The sequence below is a fragment of the Leptodactylus fuscus genome, chromosome 4 (assembly GCF_031893055.1).
Source record: "Leptodactylus fuscus isolate aLepFus1 chromosome 4, aLepFus1.hap2, whole genome shotgun sequence".
NCBI lineage: Eukaryota > Metazoa > Chordata > Amphibia > Anura > Leptodactylidae > Leptodactylus > Leptodactylus fuscus.
In genome coordinates, this window is record NC_134268.1 from 152,104,126 (window position 1) to 152,121,776 (window position 17,651).

Here is a 17,651-nt window from a genome sequence, read left to right on the forward strand (position 1 = left end):
CACTAGTTACCAACGTAGTCCATCAACCCCCTCCCTTCTACCAACTTACCTGTCCTGGTCTAGTATTACCTGCTTTCATGGAATAAACCAGCCGTTGTCGTCTCATGTGGTGGGGTTACTAGAGTAAAGACAGGATCACATGTGCGCCAGGTTCTATGTTGTTTAAAGAGGACCTTTCACTTCCTGGGGCACATGCGGTGTAATACACCACTAGAAAACCAACAGTGTGCTGAATTCAGCGCACTATCGGCTTTCCCTTTCTGTGCCGGTACCGTAGTTCTTCACTGTCAGAAGGGAGTTTCTAACAGACAGTCAGGAACGCCTTTCTTCACAGTAGCATCTATTGCGCTGTATTGTGAGACTGAGGGGCATTGCTTATTTCCAACGATTACTTCTATGGACGAGTACTATCAGGAGGGGAGGAAGCGTTCCTCACCACTCTCACAGTACGACTTTCGGCTTTCTAGCGGTGTATTACACTGCATGTGCCCCAGGAGGTGAAAGGTCCTCTTTAAATCTGTCATGTGACCTGAATGATGAAAAGCCAGATCGCTAAAACATCGGTTACTCATGGACACCAGTGGACTCCATTGACTTAATGGGGTCAGCCGTTTCTATAGTGAAACGGGCAGAGAGAACAATCCTCCGTGCAGGACTTTTCTCTCTGTCGATTTCTGCGGCCGATGTGAATCTAACCACAAATTTAGTCCAGTGACCTTCTTTTTTAATTAATGGAGAACCAGAATGTGAGGCCGCCTCCTACTGAAAGGATAGTACCTCAGGATAGGCCATCAGTATTAGATGTGTGGGGGCCCCTGCAGATCTCTGGTGTTGTACAAACTGTAGTGGTGAGTGTAGGTACTGCAGCGATGCGCCATTACAATCTCTGTACCGGAGATATGCAGGGGTTTTACGTGTTGGGGTTCCCCTGCAGGTCTAATATTGATGGCCTACCCTGAGAAAGTGGATAACTCCATGAGGCTGGCTCCCCACACCACTTAAACACCGTGGAAGAAACGTGGCAGAAAAAAAAAACCCAATCCCATCCCCATTTTACGGTAAAATAGATGCAGCGGATACGCTGCACTGTCATGGTTTTGGAAATTGGAGCATGCCAGTTATACCCCAGGACACACCGGCGGCGGCTTCCCTATTGGTATAGTTAAAGCAGAAAGTCCACAGAGGAAACCTGTACAAAGCGCTACAGGAAGAACCCTGATGTGTTGCTGTTTTTCCAACAGTGTTTTTTTTTTTGCTACAGGTGCTACGTGGGGCCTTAACCACAGTCATGTCAAGCTTGTGATGAACCCCTTCTTGGGTAATCAGCAATTCAATCACTTAGATGGAATCACTGACTGCAGGAGGTTGGGGGAGTCAGTGGTGAATACAGCTCACCAGGCACACTTGGTGGTCTTCGGGGGGCACGTTGTATTAATGAATATATGGGGGGGAGAACACAGGCAGCCTGCTATACAAATAAAGCAGGGGTCGGCAACCTTCAGCACACCAGCTGTTGTAAAACTACAACTCCCAGCATGTATACTTGCTCTGCTGTTCTTGGAACTCCCATGGAAGTGAATGGAGCATGTTGGGAGTTGTAGTTTCACAGCAGCTGGAGAGCCGAAGGTTGCTGACCCCTGAAATAAAGTATAGCTGCCCTAATCTTCCTTAGGGTTGCACCTGCTGTACAGGGAGAGTAAAGTGACCATGACATTTGTTAGAATTGCTAACTCATGCACTAGAAAGAGTTAATTGCAGTCATAACCTGACCACGACTAACCCCAAGTGCAAGAGTCACAGTCAAGGGTTTACACTCAGTTATGACACACAGAAAAGTAATGTCTTAAGATTTGCCCCCATCTAGTGAAGGGACTCTTTCTGCTCTAAAGGAGTTCCTGCATTGTGAGTAACCTCTTTATACAGCAATGACCATCAGTTTGGTGCTAGTGATCACTGCAGGGTTGGAGAGTGAGCAGTGCAGAATATTTATACCTACAGCTCACACAGGAGGCAGCCCCCAGGTCCTGGATCTCCCCTATCATACAGATGGCAGCCCCCCTTGCCCCTCTCAGGCTACAGATGGCAGTCCCCCTCAGTATACAGCAGGAGCACCCTAACACATAGGTGGCAACATCCAAGGTGCCGGACCCCTCCAACACACAGGCAGCATCCCCAAACACACACAGGTGGTAACATCTCAGGGCCCAAGAACAACCCCCACCCACATACAAACAGCACTGCAGGAATCCCCCATTTACATGAAGGCAGCACCCAAATGACCTAAACACAACAAAGCAGTACCCTGGAACCTCCGCCACATGCCCACAGGTGGAAGTACCCAAGGGGCCATCACCAAAACCACCTCACACACACACAGGTAGCATCCCAGGGGCCTCCAAACAAGGACACAGGTCGCAGCACCCTGGGACAGAACTCCCTCTCACATACAAGCAGTACCCCAGGACCCCAACACACAAATTCAATACCCCTGGGAACCCACACAAACGCATGCAGCAGGCCCCCCTGGGGACCCTCCCCACCATTACATGCAAGCAGCACCCCAGGGATGTTTGCTCATCCATTAGATGTCAGCAGCACCCCAAGGACATCGCCCCCCTGTAGATGCCCAAGCACACCAAGGATGCATGCCAACATAATTAGATGTCGATGGCACCCCAGGGTCTCTGCCCCTTTTAGTTGCCAGAAGTACGCCAGGGACACCTTGCCCCTATCCATGCCAACAGCATACACCATAGATGCTAATAGCACCCCAAGGACCTCCCCCTTTATGTCAGAAGCACCTCGAGGACCTCTACCTTTCTTCAGATGCCAGCATCCCAAAGACCCCTGCCCACTTAGATGCTAGCAGCATCCAAGGGACTCATGCACTCCTTCAGATGCCAACTGCACCCCCCCCCCCCTTCGAAGCACACCAAAGATCCCTGTCCTTCTCTTTTAGTTGCCAGCAGCACCCCATAGGCCCCTGCCCCTTCTTAGATGCCAGTAGTACCCCAAAGACCCCCTCCCCCCCCCCCCCAGATGCCAGCAGTATCCCAAAGACCCAGTGCCCCCCATTAGATACCAGCAGTACTTCAAAGACCCACTGCCAGGGGTGTAACGATCGTGACCTGGCCCGGTGAGACACGGGGCCAGTAGCCAGCTAGAGATAGTCGGGGTCCAGTACCACTATGTGACAGCAGCAGGGGAAAGCCTGGTCCCCCGACCACTATATATATTGTAAATGAAAAGGGGCACCGGCATATTGCCAGGCCCTTTTTCAATAGACACTGGCCCAGGAGAGGTGACTTAAAATAAATAGATATACTCACCTCTCTGCGTCCTCTCCGGCGTCTTCCATCATGTGATTGAGGCCTGAGATTAGGCCCCAGCAGTCAGATGGAGCGCAGCGGCGTAATGATGTCAGTGACCCCTCATGTGACTGCTGAGGACCAATCACAGGACTCAACAGAGACGTCAGGAAGATGCTGAAGACAGCCGGAGCCAGGATACCCAGGAAAGGCGAGGCGAGTATTAGGGTTTGTTATTTTTATTCACCTACCCTGGGCCTCCGATTATTATACTCTGGGGTCTGAGGAGACCACAGTGTAGAATAATATCACTGGAGGGGGCTGTTGGGAGCATATAATACTGGGGGGGGGGGGAGGCATTGCTGGAGATATAATGTGTGTGTTGGGGGGGGGGGCACTGCTTGACATGTAATATTGTATATGGGGGGGGGGGGGCTGCTGGGTATGTAATACTGAATGGGGGACACTGCTGGGCATGTAATACTGTGCACGCCACTGCCTCCCCTCTTAGATGCAGCAGTACCCCCAAAGATCTCCTGTGCCCCCTTAAATGCCAGAAACACCTAAAGGACCCCGTCTCCCTCTATGCCAACGACTCCTATACCACCCTAAACATCAATCCAATCCACCAGACCCTCCGGGATACAGTCCCATAAAAAACTCGCTCCCCTCAGCCTAATCCAACGTGCAGTCCCAAGTAACTACATCACTCTCTCTCCTCAGCCTCATCCAATGTGCAGTCCAATGTAACTACATCAATCTCTTCCCTCAGCCTCATGGAACATGCTGTCCCATGTAACTACATCACTCTCTCTCCTCAGCCTCATCCAACATGCAGTCCCATGTAACTACATCACTCTCTCTCCTCAGCCTCATCCAACATGCAGTCCCATGTAACTACATCACTCTCTCTCCTCAGCCTCATCTAATGTGCAGTCCCATGTAACTACATCACTCTCTCTCCTCAGCCTCATCCAACATGCAGTCCCATGTAACTACATCACTCTCTCTCCTCAGCCTCATCCAACATGCAGTCCCATGTAACTACATCACTCTCTCTCCTCAGCCTCATCTAATGTGCAGTCCCATGTAACTACATCACTCTCTCCCCTCAGCCTCATCCAACATGTCGTCTCATGTAAAACAAACCTGTCTCTTCTCTTCCATCCTCCATTACCACAAGACAATCCTCTCTGCTTTCTGTTCTCCAGCTTCATGAGCTCGGCTCCGGCTTCCTCTATACAACACAGAGCAGTGATGGCCGAAACTCTGCCCTCCTCTGAGAGGCCACGCCCCTTCCTGTGACATCATACCTACCAGGAGCAACTCCACTCTAGTCACGACCCTGTGAGCATATAATACTGTGGGGGGTGTCACTGGTGAGCACATAATTCTGTTTTGGGGGCCACTGTGGTGCACATAATAATGTTTGGGGGTCACTATGGAGTACCTAATTCTGTTTAGGGGCCTCTGTGGTGCACATAATACTGTTTGGGGGCCTCTGTGGTGCACATCATACTGTATGGGGGTCACTATGGAGCACGTAATACTGTTTAGGGGCCACTGTGGTGCACATCATACTGTTTGGGGGCCCCTGTGGAGCACGTTATGCTGTCCCAGTATTGCTTACATGTGGGGCGTTGCGCTGCTTTCTCACAGTATTCTTGATAGCTGCAGTTGTGGGTACTAAAGCTGTATCTCTTTCAGGTATCTGAGATATTGCTTTAGCGCCCATAACCGCCACTATCAAGAATTCACTCTAGTTAAGGGGATAGGGGACCACGGACAAAAGTTTGTACCCAGGCCCACAAAACATTAGTTACACCAATGGCGCTGCTCTGGGTCCAGGCACCGCCATTAATATACCTTATTTTTAACTAGATCGACTGTGCTGATACACAGACGTCCTGCACTTGGATGTAAAGTGGCCACCTCCGTTCATCAGGATCGCAGGTAGGTGAGTATTATTATTTTTTTTTTTTTTTAAAGCTTAGTTTTGGGTATTTTAATAGTACAAGGGGTTGTTTGGAGTGGGAAATTATAATTATAAGGAGGGGGCATTATGAACATAAGGGGGGTCATTTTTATAGGGGTTATTAGGGGACATTACGAATACAAGGGGAGGCTATATTAGGAGGCATTATGAACATAAGGGGGTAGTCATTGATATTAGGGGTGCAGTATTTATGTCAGGGGGAATTAGGGGCATACTATGAGGGGGCAATTAATTTAATGAAAGTGGCACTTGGGCTTTATTAAGACTAAGGCCTCACGTTGCAAACTGCAACAAAATAGCGCTGCAGAAAAAACCGCAGCAGCAACGCATTGTGTTTTTTTTCCCGCAGCGCTTTTCATTTTCTGCTTCCATTACACCTATAGGGAAACCATCAGTGTTTTCGTAGGTATAAGTGATATTCCAGCGATTTCCAAAACCCCAACGGTTTTGGAAATCGCAGCATGTTCACTGCCCATAATTTTCCACAACGTGTGGATGGGATTTGCTAGAATCCCATTCACATTGCAGGAACTGTCGGCTTTTCCCGTGGTGTTTTCGCCATATGAAGCCCCATCCACACTTTGCGGTAAAATAAGATACATGCTGTAATTTCCAAAGCAGTCTTGGTTTTAGAGTTAGACATTGCAGCATGCCTATGGAAATTCTGGCGGTTTCAATATAATTGAAGCAGAAAATAGAGAGGAAAGCTCTGCAAACTTTCTGTGCAAAGGGCTGCGGCAAGAAACGTGATGCGTCATGGACGCGGTTTTTCCCGCAGCGCTTTTTTGCTGCAGGACACCACGTGGGGCCTTGTACTGGAAAACTCCTTAAGCCTATTTATATTGATGATCTATCCTCAGAATAAATCATCAATAAGAGATAAGTGACCCCCTGATCAGTTGTATGAAGGGGCCATGGTGCCTGTTTATATCACACGCTGTCTGTTTATAGTGACCGTGTGGTGCAATTACAGCCTTGTCACATAGACGCTTATAGGACGAGGCTGTAGTTACATGACATGGCCACTGTGATATGTACGATACTGTGTAAACAGAGAAGGGGTCACGGCGCTTGCACAGATGTCACGATTCACTCAAACAGCTGATTCATCCCTCATTATTACACCTCAGCCACGGAGGTGTAAAAAAAAACAAAAATAAAAACACACACTCGCCTGTCCCCAGCACCCTGTTGTCCTCCGCCTCTGTCTGTTCGGTCTGATGGCAACACCTCATTTCTGGAAATTCTGTACCCAATTCCTCTTAGCGGTCACATGATGTGCAGGACTCCAAGCAAGAAGGTGCCAGCACGAGACTGAATGGACACTGGCCGAGGACAACGGGTTGCTGAGGACAGGTGAGTATGCTCTTTTATTTTAAACCTCCAGCCCGGCACATGAGTTGCTCCAATTCCTGGACAATATCTTTAAAGGATTTATCCATGTTTCTAATATTTATGGCCTGTCCTCAGGATAAGCCATCAATATTACATCTGTGGGAATCTGACAGCCAGGACCTCTGCAGATGAGCTTTTTCATTACAGTGCGGCTACAGGTAATGGTGACAATTCTAGGAGCCACGCTGCTCTCTTGCCATACAGGATGTAGCAGTGGGTTTAGGTAGTGCAGTGGTACACATCGTATGGCAGGCGAGCAGCCGGCTCCTGATATTACCTTTAGCCATCCTGTCTCTGTACAACTCATCTACAGGGGTCCTGGCGGTGGGCCCCTAAAAACAATTCCACTGGTGGGCCCTAAACACCCCAGTCCGACCCTGTGCAGGGTGGATGTGGGGTACACAATTCACTGTGGCGGAGAGATGGGTGCATGGCAAACTGTGGGGTGCCTGGTGAATTGGGGGGGGGATTTAGAGCTGTGTTACTTTAATGGATGGCAAGCTATGGTTGATGCTTGGTGGATTTAGGGTAAGTTCACACAGGTTTTTTTTTTTTGCTCAGTTTTTTTCTGGGAGCCGTTTGTTCCAGCTCCTAGAAAAAAGAACGGACATGTTCATTCTTCAGACACCTCACGACATCCGCCTGAAGACACTCCCTCCTCCCAACTAGGCCCATTCATTTGGACCTAATCCGGAGCGGAGTGCGCAACTGGATGCTGGTGCAGTGCACTGGTATCCAGTCACAGCCACCTGTATTTTGGGACCGGAACCTGAGGCAGCCTCAGGTTCCGATCCAAAATACCCCGTGTGAACCCGGCCTAAGGATTGCATAAGAGGCACAAAGAAACTCCTCCATTGGCGGTGCAGAGGTGATTGACAATGTGCTTTAGGTTAAAGCCCCACATAGGGGGCCACAGCCAAAAAGCTCTGCAGGAAAAACCTCTGTGGAAACACATTGCGATTTTCCTACAAGGCCTTTCACGTAAAATGTGCAGTTTTCCTCTGCGGACTTTCTACTTTAGATATACATATAGTTTCCATGTGCTGCAATGTACAAAAAGTAATGGGGGGGATAGTGCAGTGCTTGTTAGTAATGTGGGGGTACACCGGAGGGACATGGGGGATAGTGGGATATACCTGGATGTAGTTATAGCTGCACTCGTTAGTATCGGGTCTCCAATACTGTGAAGACCCAGTGGCTATGATGGCCGCCATCTTTAAAGGTCCGGCATGTACTATTACAGATGTCGGGAAGGGATACAATTATTTAAAGGGATCCTATCATTTAAACAATTTTTTTTTTTTTTTTCCTAGCTGACACGTCGGAATAGCTGACACGTGCAGGCTATTCGTCTTTATCCGTCGTCTCCGGTCCGCCGTTCGGTAGAAAGACCGGTTTTTACTGGTATGCAAATGAGTTCTTCTGCAGCACTGGTGGGGTGGGGGGAAGCGCTCAGACAGCACTTGCGGCATCCCCGATGCTGCCAGAGAACTTTCTCCAGCGACGCCTCCATCTTCAACAGCAACCGCCTCTTCTGCGTCTTCTCTGGGGTCACACTCCGGCGCTTGCGCAGTCGGTTCTGCCTTCGGGATGCAGGCAAGAGCCGAGTGGACAGGCCGGCGGCCATTTTTTTGGAGGCCGTTACGCGTGCATGTGCAGTACGCTCCTGTTCTCCATACAACTACAGGAGCTTACTGTGCATGCGAGCGTAGCGGCCTCCAAAAAAATGGCCGCCAGCCTGTGCACTTGGCTTTTGTCTGCGTCCCAATGGCAGAGCAGACTGTGCAGGTGCCGGAGTGTGACCCCAGAGAAGACGCAGAAGAGGTGGTTGCTGTTGAAGATGGAGGCATTGCTGGAGAGACTTCTCTGGCAGCATTGGGGAAGCCCCCAGTGCTGTGAAAACTCATTTGCATACCGGTAAAAACCCGGTATTTCTACCGAACGGCGGGCCGGAGACGACTGATAAAGGTAGGAGACAAATAGCCTTTCTTAAGGCTATTCTGCCGTGTTAGTCATAAAACAATGCGTTTGAATGATAGCGGTCACTTTTTAAAGGGATTCTGAGTTTGTTCATGTTTTGCTATTATTTTGTTGTTTTGACTTTTTTTTATTTTTAACAAATTTTATTTTTTGGGCAAAAAAATTAAAAAAATAGATGTGTAAATAGTGTTTTCTGAATGTCATAACTTTAATAGTAAGAAATCCACCAATTCGCTATAACTTACCCCATCCCCACCTCTTGTGTCACCAAAGCGACTCTGACTCATCAAGGCACAACAGGATCTCTGCATACAGTAGTGGAAGACCTAGAACATGATGGAGTAAGGTTACGTTCACACTACTGTTATGCACGTCCGTTACTGTTACCTGTCATAGGATGAGAGCAACAGACATAGATGGAGTCTCCTCATCCTCCTGCGTCTGTTCCCATTGACTAGAATATTAAGAAAAAAAAAACCATTAAGGACGCCGTCTTCTGTCTCCTTTTTTCTGTCTCTTGTGTTTTTTCCGTAATTTTTGTTTATTTTTGTAAAGGAAGGAAAATGTCCGGTGCGCACAACTTATTCTTCAGTCACAAAACTAAACTTAAATGATGGGAGACTGAGGACAGATGGGAGACTGAGGACAGACAGGAGACAGCAGCCATCGTGTTGTCTACATTAGTGTTAACTTGAATGGACACTGACTGTCTCTGTCCATTTCTCTGCTGCAGTTAATGTCCGTTGCGGTCATCCATCAACGGACATTAAAGGGGCTCTTTCAGCAAAATTTTGTTGTATGAGCCCCACATATGCGTGAATAGCCTTTAAAAAAAAGGCTATTCAGGCACCGCTAATCTCATTTTAATCCCCCGTCCTGTTTTAAAATAAAACTATAAAAACATATATGTAAATCATACTTGAACTTGCACACTGGGCGGTGATGCACGATCCGACGTCATCTTCTGCCACGCCTACCTCTTCTTTCGGCGACGCCCACCGGTCCTGTCTCTTCCCCGGCTTCATCTTCTTCCATCGGTTCAAATCCAATTGGTTGAAATCCGGCGTGTGTGCAGTAGAGCTCCCTCCGGAGCTACTGCGCACACTCCGGCGGCACTGCCATTGAGAAAAATGGTGCCAGAGTATGTGCAGTAGCTCCAGAGGGAGCATTACTGCGCATGCGCCGGACTTCAACCAATTGGATTTGAACCGCTGGAAGTAGATAAAGATGAAGCCGGGAAGACCCAGGACCGGAGGGCGTCGCCGAAAGAAGAGGTAGGTGTGCTAGAAGATGTCGTATCGTGCGCGACCGCCCCCCGTGGATGTTCAAGTATGATTTACCTATATGTTTTTATAGTTTTATTTTAAAACGGGACGGGGGTTTAAAATAAGGTTAGCGGTGCCTGAATAGCCTTTTTAAAGGCTATTCACGCATATGTGGGGCTCATACAGCAAAATTTTGCTGATAGAGCCCCTTTAACAAGGGTAGCCTGAACCCGCCCTAGGGCTGCTATTACACAGGTGTGTTTTTGATCAGAGTAGAAACAACAGCACATGCGCTAATGTGAATAAAGATCACATGTGTAATGGCACCCTAAGGCCGGCTTCACATGGACACATTTGGTTGTCAGCTGTGGTTCCCAGACCAGGACCTGGACTCCCAGCAGTATAGTTGTTTATGATGCTAGGAGTTCCGGCTTCCTCGCAGCTTCAGCGTTCCATACTGTAATGTCCGTGTGAAGCCGGCCTAAGGGTTACTAATATGTGAGGCCCCACGTTGCGGAAACGCTGCTTATTTTGTTGCAGTTTTTGGAGGCAAAGCCAAGAATAGCTACAAGAGGAATGGGAAATGTAGAAGTATAAGAACTTCCTATATCTTTTGCACAATCCACTTCTGGCTTTGAGTCAAAAAACTGCAACAAGTAAAGCTGTGTTTCCGCAACGTGGGGCCCCGGCCTAAAGGAGTATTCTAGGAATATGCTGTTGAGCTCCACTTCTACTCAGTTAGAATCTGTACGTCACACGGCCATGCTGCAGTTCAATCTAATTGAAATGAATGGGGATGAGCTGTAATACTAAGCACGGCCTCTATACAGTGTATGCCACTGTGCTTGGTAAGTAGAGAAGAGACCACAGCAATCAATATCATAGTCCCAATAATCCCTTTAATTTATACCTTCATGTAACTCTAGGCTGAGACCTCACAAAATAGGACTGATCTAAGGGCGGGTCCACACTTGCGCCCGGTCTCTGCTTTGTGAGTTTCCATCTTGTGCCCGAGAAACCCTGATGGAAACCCGGCAGCCAGTGTCCGCTTGTGAGTGGCCGTGAGCGTCTTCAAATCTCTGCGGCGAAACTGTTTTGTTTTTTTTTAACTGGACACAAAGTTGGACATGCAGGACTTTGTGTCTGGGGAAAAAAAAAAAAAAAGGTTTCGCCGCGGATGCCAGAAGACGCTCACGGGCGGACACTTTGCAAACCCATTCAAATGAAAAGTGACTGCCAGTTTTTGTCTCCTGTCCAGTTTCTCGCAAACAAAGAAGACGGAAACCTGCAAAGCGGAGACTGGGCGCAGGTGTAAACCCGCCCTAAGATACATTCAGCACACTTTACTATACAATTGTATAGTGAATGCTGGATATTACTAGAGATGAGCGAACAGTAAAATATTCTATGTTCGTTATTCGTTACGAATAGCATCTCAATATTCGACTATCGAACCCCATTATAGTCTATGGGAGAAAATGCTTTGTTTCAGAGGATCCTACCATTCGACTCAGGAGAGTCACCAAGTCCACTATTACACCTCAGCAAATGATGCCAACACCTCTGCAATGCAACTGGGACAGCAGGGGAAGCATGTCTGGGGGGCATCTAACAAGCCCAAGTCACTGTATTACCCCACTATCACAGCCTAACAACTACACACTTTCACATTCCAAAAAACCTCTATCAAAGTGGGAAAATACCTGGAAACCTTCTTTACTCCCCAAATGGATGGACACAAACCCCAATTCAAGCTCAACAAACAATAAAAAGCACCCCTTTTAAACCACGTTCTCCATGACAACCACAGATGGAATAGGCAATGGGAAATCCTTTAGTCCCCACCCCGAACTGTCGTTGTGGATGTGTGTGATGTGGTAAGACCTTCCAAAATTCACTTTTAAGGCCCTTAACATGAGCGCTTCCAAATTAAGTTACACACCCTTAAGCTGCGCTACCAGCAGAAATTGAGGCCCTTCAGGTTACTTCAGCCTTTTACCTGCAGAGTTTTAGGCCCTTGAACTTAGTTCAGCCTTGCAGCAGCAGAGATTTGTTGGTCCTTTGGGTGAGTTGAGCCTTTAAAAAGCAGTGCTTTGGGCCCTTTGGCTGACTAGAGCCTTTTAGCAGCAGGGTTTTATTTTTTGGCCCTTGGGGGAACCCTAAAACATTAATTTGCAGGCGCCTGTGGGGGGAGCCCTAAAACATTAATTTGCAGGCCCCTGTGGGGGGTATGCATGAGAAAAATTATTTCAATTAAAAAAAATAAATTTTTTTCAAACATTCAGTAGTAGGGGCTGGGGTTGTAGGAGGATGAGAAGGATGAGGAAGAGTAAATTGGTTCCTGACTGAATCTCTCCAGTACCTGGGCTATGGAGTGGATACCCAGCTGGATATCTACATCCTCACCCACGTCTCCTGCTGCTGCTGGCAGCCTCTCTCCAGTACCTAGACTCTGGAGCTGATACCCAGCTGGGTATCCACCTCCTCTCCCACGTACCCTGGTGCTGGCGAGGGGCACTGCTGGTAGCCCCTCTCTAGTACGTATAATGTGGAGCTGATACCCAGCTGGGTATACAGTTCCACGTGCTCACCAACGTAACCCGGTGCTGGCGAGGGGCACTGCTGCCAGCCCCTCTCCAGTACCTGGACTCTGGAGCTGATACCCAGCTGGGTATCCACCTCCTCTCCCACGTACCCTGGTGCTGGCGAGGGGCACTGCTGGTAGCCCCTTTCTAGTACGTATAATGTGGAGCTGATACCCAGCTGGGTATCTAGTTCCACGTCCCCTGCTGCTATGCTGCATGATTTGCTAGCTAGCTATTAATTGAGCTCTGAAAAGAGCTGTTATTATTCTCAATTCCTGCCTAAGGGCTCATTGACATGGAGTAACGCCGGGCGTGTATCACAGCCGTACACGCCGGCATTACGGCAGACTGCCAAACACTTCCCGTTCACTTCAATGGGAGCGCTCCCATTGAAGTGAATGGGAAGTTTTCGGCAGTCTGCCGTAACGCCGGTGTGTACGGCTGTGATACACGCCCGGCGTTACTCCGTGTCAATGAGCCCTAACAAAGCACTGTATCGCACTGACAGTCTGACGCCACACTCTATCACTCCAACACGAGAATGAGACGAAGATGGCCGACACTGTTCTTATGAATTGGGAGATCACCTGTTTTCGGCAGCCAATGGGTTTTTTTTACATTTTTTTCACTGCCTCCGTTGTCGTAGTTCCTGTCCCACCTGCCCTGCACAGTTATTGGTGCAAAAAACACACCAGGGAAGGTGGGAGGGGATACGAATTTTTACTGCGTATGCGGCCTTGTATTTGATTGGGAACGAATACATCGAACGCCAAGATATTCGATCGAATACCTATTCGATCGAACGGCGTCCGCTCATCTCTAGATATTACCAGAAAAGAGTGGCTTCACTCACAAAACTGCTGCCGATGTTACAAGCCGTGCGGCTTCTGGGTAATACAGCGGTTATCTACTATATATAAACAGTATACAGGACTCATATTATAAGCCTACATTCACACTACACTGAATAATGGTCATGTCATCACATGGCAGCCTTACATTCAATGAGGCTATTCACATAGCCGGGTCACGGACCGTCAAACAATGCAACGTTCTCTTTCTCCACAGATCTCTTCATACACTGACTCTATCTTATACCATCTGAAACCTTCTAAGTACAGTATATGATACATGGATACAGTGTGAGACGGCTAAATACTATCACTGGAAGGACCTCACCGGTATGAAACCTTGTAAGCATAGGAAAGATGGAAAAGGTCCTTACGGAGTATAGTAAATTGCCAGGTCAGTGTGAGACGGCTAAATACTATCACTGGAAGGACCTCACCGGTATGAAACCTTGTATGTATAGGAAACATGGAAAAGGAAAACTCCCTCACACTTTTTGCTGAAAAATATTTTTACCGCTTTTATTGTTGATTTCCAAACAATTGTTGGAATAATAATAATAAGACACATATTATCTTTATCTTATAATTCTTATGATCTAATCTTGTCCCTTTATTGTGAGATTTACAAACATTACTGAAGCCGGAGCCCAGCTATTATAAAGGTCCTTACAGAGAGCGGGGTTTAGCCAATTCACTGTGAGGGTGCGTTCACACGATGTAACGTGGAGTGCAATCTGGCACGTATACACGTGTGAGCAGATTGCGCTCTGAAAAAGATCCCATTCATTTCAATGGGAGTTAGGAACGTATACGCCGTGTTATAGGGGGCAAAAATGGTCCCTACAAATGATGGGAAATAGACGGCTCACATAGAGTTGGCTAAATACTATCACTGGTGAGGACCTGGTCCCTCTGGAGTACGGGATTTAGCCAATTCACTGTGAGCTGGCTAAATACTATCTCGGTTAAGGACCCGACCACCAGGCGGGAAAAAGGTCCTTACCAGTAAGGGGAAATAGACAACTCACACTGAGCCGGCTAAATACTAGACCTGGTAAGGACCAGGTCCCTACAGCGTCTACAGGGGCGTAACTACCATAGAGGCAGCTGCCACAGGGCCTGGGCCATTAGGGGGCCCGGTGACAGCCGCTACCGCTGCATTTTTTTTTTTTTTCTTTATAGGCTGTTAGGGACCCTATTCACTTGCCGATTCTGGCTGGGCTGGGATCGGTAAGTGACACTGCGGGCCCCACAAATACCATCATTATACTCGGGGGTCTTTGCAGACCCCCGAGTATAATGATCAACGGACCGGGAGAGGTAATAAACATAAAAAACACTGTTACTTACCTCTCCACGATCCTGCCAGGCCTCCTTTCTGACGTCTCTGACGTCACATGAACCCGGCCTGCGTCCCGGGTCATGTGATGTCTGACGTCATTTCAGAAGAACGGCAGCGGAGAAGACAGCGTAGGAGCCGGGGACAGGTAAGAAACAGTAATTTTTTATGTTTTTATTCTCCTGGGTCTCCGATTATTATACTCTGGGGTCTTTTCAGACCCCAGAGTATAATAATTGTTTATGGGTGTCCACTACTGTGTGCAGGGGCCACTAAGGGACATAATTCTGTGTGCAGGGGGCAGTAAGGGACATAATAGAGTGCGGAGGAGGGGGCCGGTCGAGGTCTTCGACGTCGGTGTCGTTCGGGGGGGGGCGGGCATGTCAAAAGTTTGCCACGGAGCCCCGCCATTCCTAGTTACGCCACTGGGCATCTAGTATTTAGTCACAACCGTTCAGGCTGTGTGTGAGCATGATAGAGGGGTTCAGGTTGTGTGAGGTGGGAGAGGTGCAGGATGTGTGACAAATGGGTCAGTCTCATGAAGGGAACACTTAAATAACATATGGGGGGGGGATTTATTGTTTTACATGGGGCTTATGTCTCTGCTGTCACATCAAATTCCGGAATGTCCTTTTTTTTTTTTTTTTTTTTATACATTTGACTAAAAATAAACCTCAAAACAATGTTTAACTAGGTTTTTGTTTGTTTCTAGGTTTATGTGAGATCTCAATGGTGTGAAGACTCCACTACAAGATCATTAGGTGCCAGTGCTCTAGACCAAGCGATGTGCCCCCTAGTGATCAAATGTCTCAACCGGACTCCTCCAAATAGGCAACACTTATTTTATAAACCTTTATAAGGCTTTGTTTGGAGCCTTCAGTAAAAGTTATTTGATGGTCCCCTCAGTGCCCCCACACTCAGGAGAATGTCCCCTTCACTGCCCACATGTAATATAATGGCCCCACAGCGAGCAGCATGTTATATAATGGCCCTTACTCTGCCTCTACATGTATGCAGCCTGCAGTAGAAGTGCCAATATTTTGTAATGCATTACATTAGGGATAAGGCCCCCTGGGGGGTATACCTGGGTCTGCAAAAAAAAAAATGCCCTATGCACCCCCATACACGGAATTAGAAAAAAAGTTATGGGTGTCATAATATTGGCACAGTTTTGGGTTTTTGTTACGGGGTTAAAATGTAAATAAAACCATATAAATTTGTTTTCCCTGGAATTGTACCAAAACATAGAATACAGGTGACATGTCATTTTTGGCTACAGAGTAAATGCCATTAAAACAACAATAGCCTCCCATGCCTGCGTTGTAGAGGTGGCTTTCCGACTGCAGAGCAAAGAGCAACGGCTGGACTATTGCGTACTGCGGCAGAGTCAGAAAAGAGGGAGGAGCTGTCTTACTGGAGGAAGTCTGGAAGTAAGAGAGAGGCAAGTATGATGGGGCGGGGGCGGTGGGCTTATTATGCTTGGTTCACACATCAGTATGCCATCCGTCCGTTTGAATTCAGTTTGAGACTTAAAACGGATTGATGCACATACTGATTGCATACTGATGTGTGAACCAAGCCTTAGTTGAGAAGGTCTAGTAGTGGTCAGGATAGCTAGAGAGACGGAGGGGGAGGTAGTGCAAGTCAGCGTACACGTACCATGATGCATTAGCTAAGGCTGCTTCACATCTGTGTTCGGTATTCCATTTGGAGAGTCCGCTTGGAGATGCCCTCTGAACGGAATATTGAACGCATTAAAAAGCGATGAGCAATGAAACCACACGGACCCACAGGCTATAATGGGGTCTGTGTATTTTCCGCACGAATCATGCAGAGAGAAAAGTGCTGCTTTCCCCCAATGGAAATATTGCAGGTGTTAATCCACCTATTGCTAGTAACAACGAATCCCAGTGCAGTGTAGGCACGACCCCTCAGGATCTGACACTAGCTGTTACCCCGGCCCCATCAGATGTCCATTATTAAGTATATACTATATAATCTTTTAACATGATGTGGTCTAGAATTCCGTTCCCCCGCCTCTCCCCTTCCTATTCCCATTCCTTGCTTATTTGGGTCTTCCCCTCCTCCTTGGTCTTTCTTTTGTAAGGTTTTACATTTTTTTACCTTAAATTATTATTATCTTTTTGATACTAAATATGAAATTAAAAATCAATTTTTAACTAAAAATATTCATTGTCCTGTTTTCATTTTCGTTTTCTCTGTGGTCTATAAAAAACTTTCATCAAACAGGTTTTCTAGGCTGATGGCCCCCCCTCCCCCTTAGGATAGGGTCACCAATATTGGATCAGTGGGACTCAGCACTTCCAGCCAGTCTCCAGTGCTAGAACCTAGAAGGCTCTGTAGACTGTATGTTGGCGGTGGTTAATACTACAGCTCTGTTCACTGTATATAAGCAGGGTAGAATACTACAGCTCTGTTCACTGTATATAGGTGGTGGTTAATACTACAGCTCTGTTCACTGTATATAGGCGGTGGTTAATACTGCAGCTCTGTTCACTGTATATAGGTGGGAGTGAATACTGCAGCTCTGTTCACTGTATATAGGCGGGGGTGAATACTGCAGCTGTGTTCCTAGTTATTGGGGGCAGGGCTGTAGTGCTCCGGCACCACCGCTATACCAGGGACACAGATGTCGGCTTCCAGCACCAGAGACAACAAGCTATTCCCTCTAGGAATAAAAAGTAGATCACTGGGGATCTGTCCTTTGGGACCCCCACTGATCACATGTCCTGTTTCTGCCCTATATGATCCACAATGTGCGCTGCTGATTCGTTCATTTCTTTGAGACAGCCAGAGATAATTCTGATCTCTATTTCTTTTCAGCAGTCCCATAGGGATGAATGGCGCAGTAGTACAAATGTAGGACCCTTGTTTTGATGATGGTGGGGGGTCCTAGTGGTCAGGATAGATT

General features: G+C 47.5%; 1 long non-coding RNA gene across 1 annotated transcript; it reads left to right on the forward strand.

Moving 5' to 3' along the window:
- The first annotated feature begins 1,259 nt into the window (after positions 1 to 1,259).
- On the forward strand, positions 1,260 to 16,174 carry LOC142201392 (uncharacterized). Its single transcript, XR_012715512.1, has 3 exons — positions 1,260 to 1,318; positions 4,520 to 4,655; positions 15,432 to 16,174. It is a non-coding gene; the product is annotated as an uncharacterized LOC142201392 (long non-coding RNA).
- Positions 16,175 to 17,651: the final 1,477 nt, after the last annotated feature.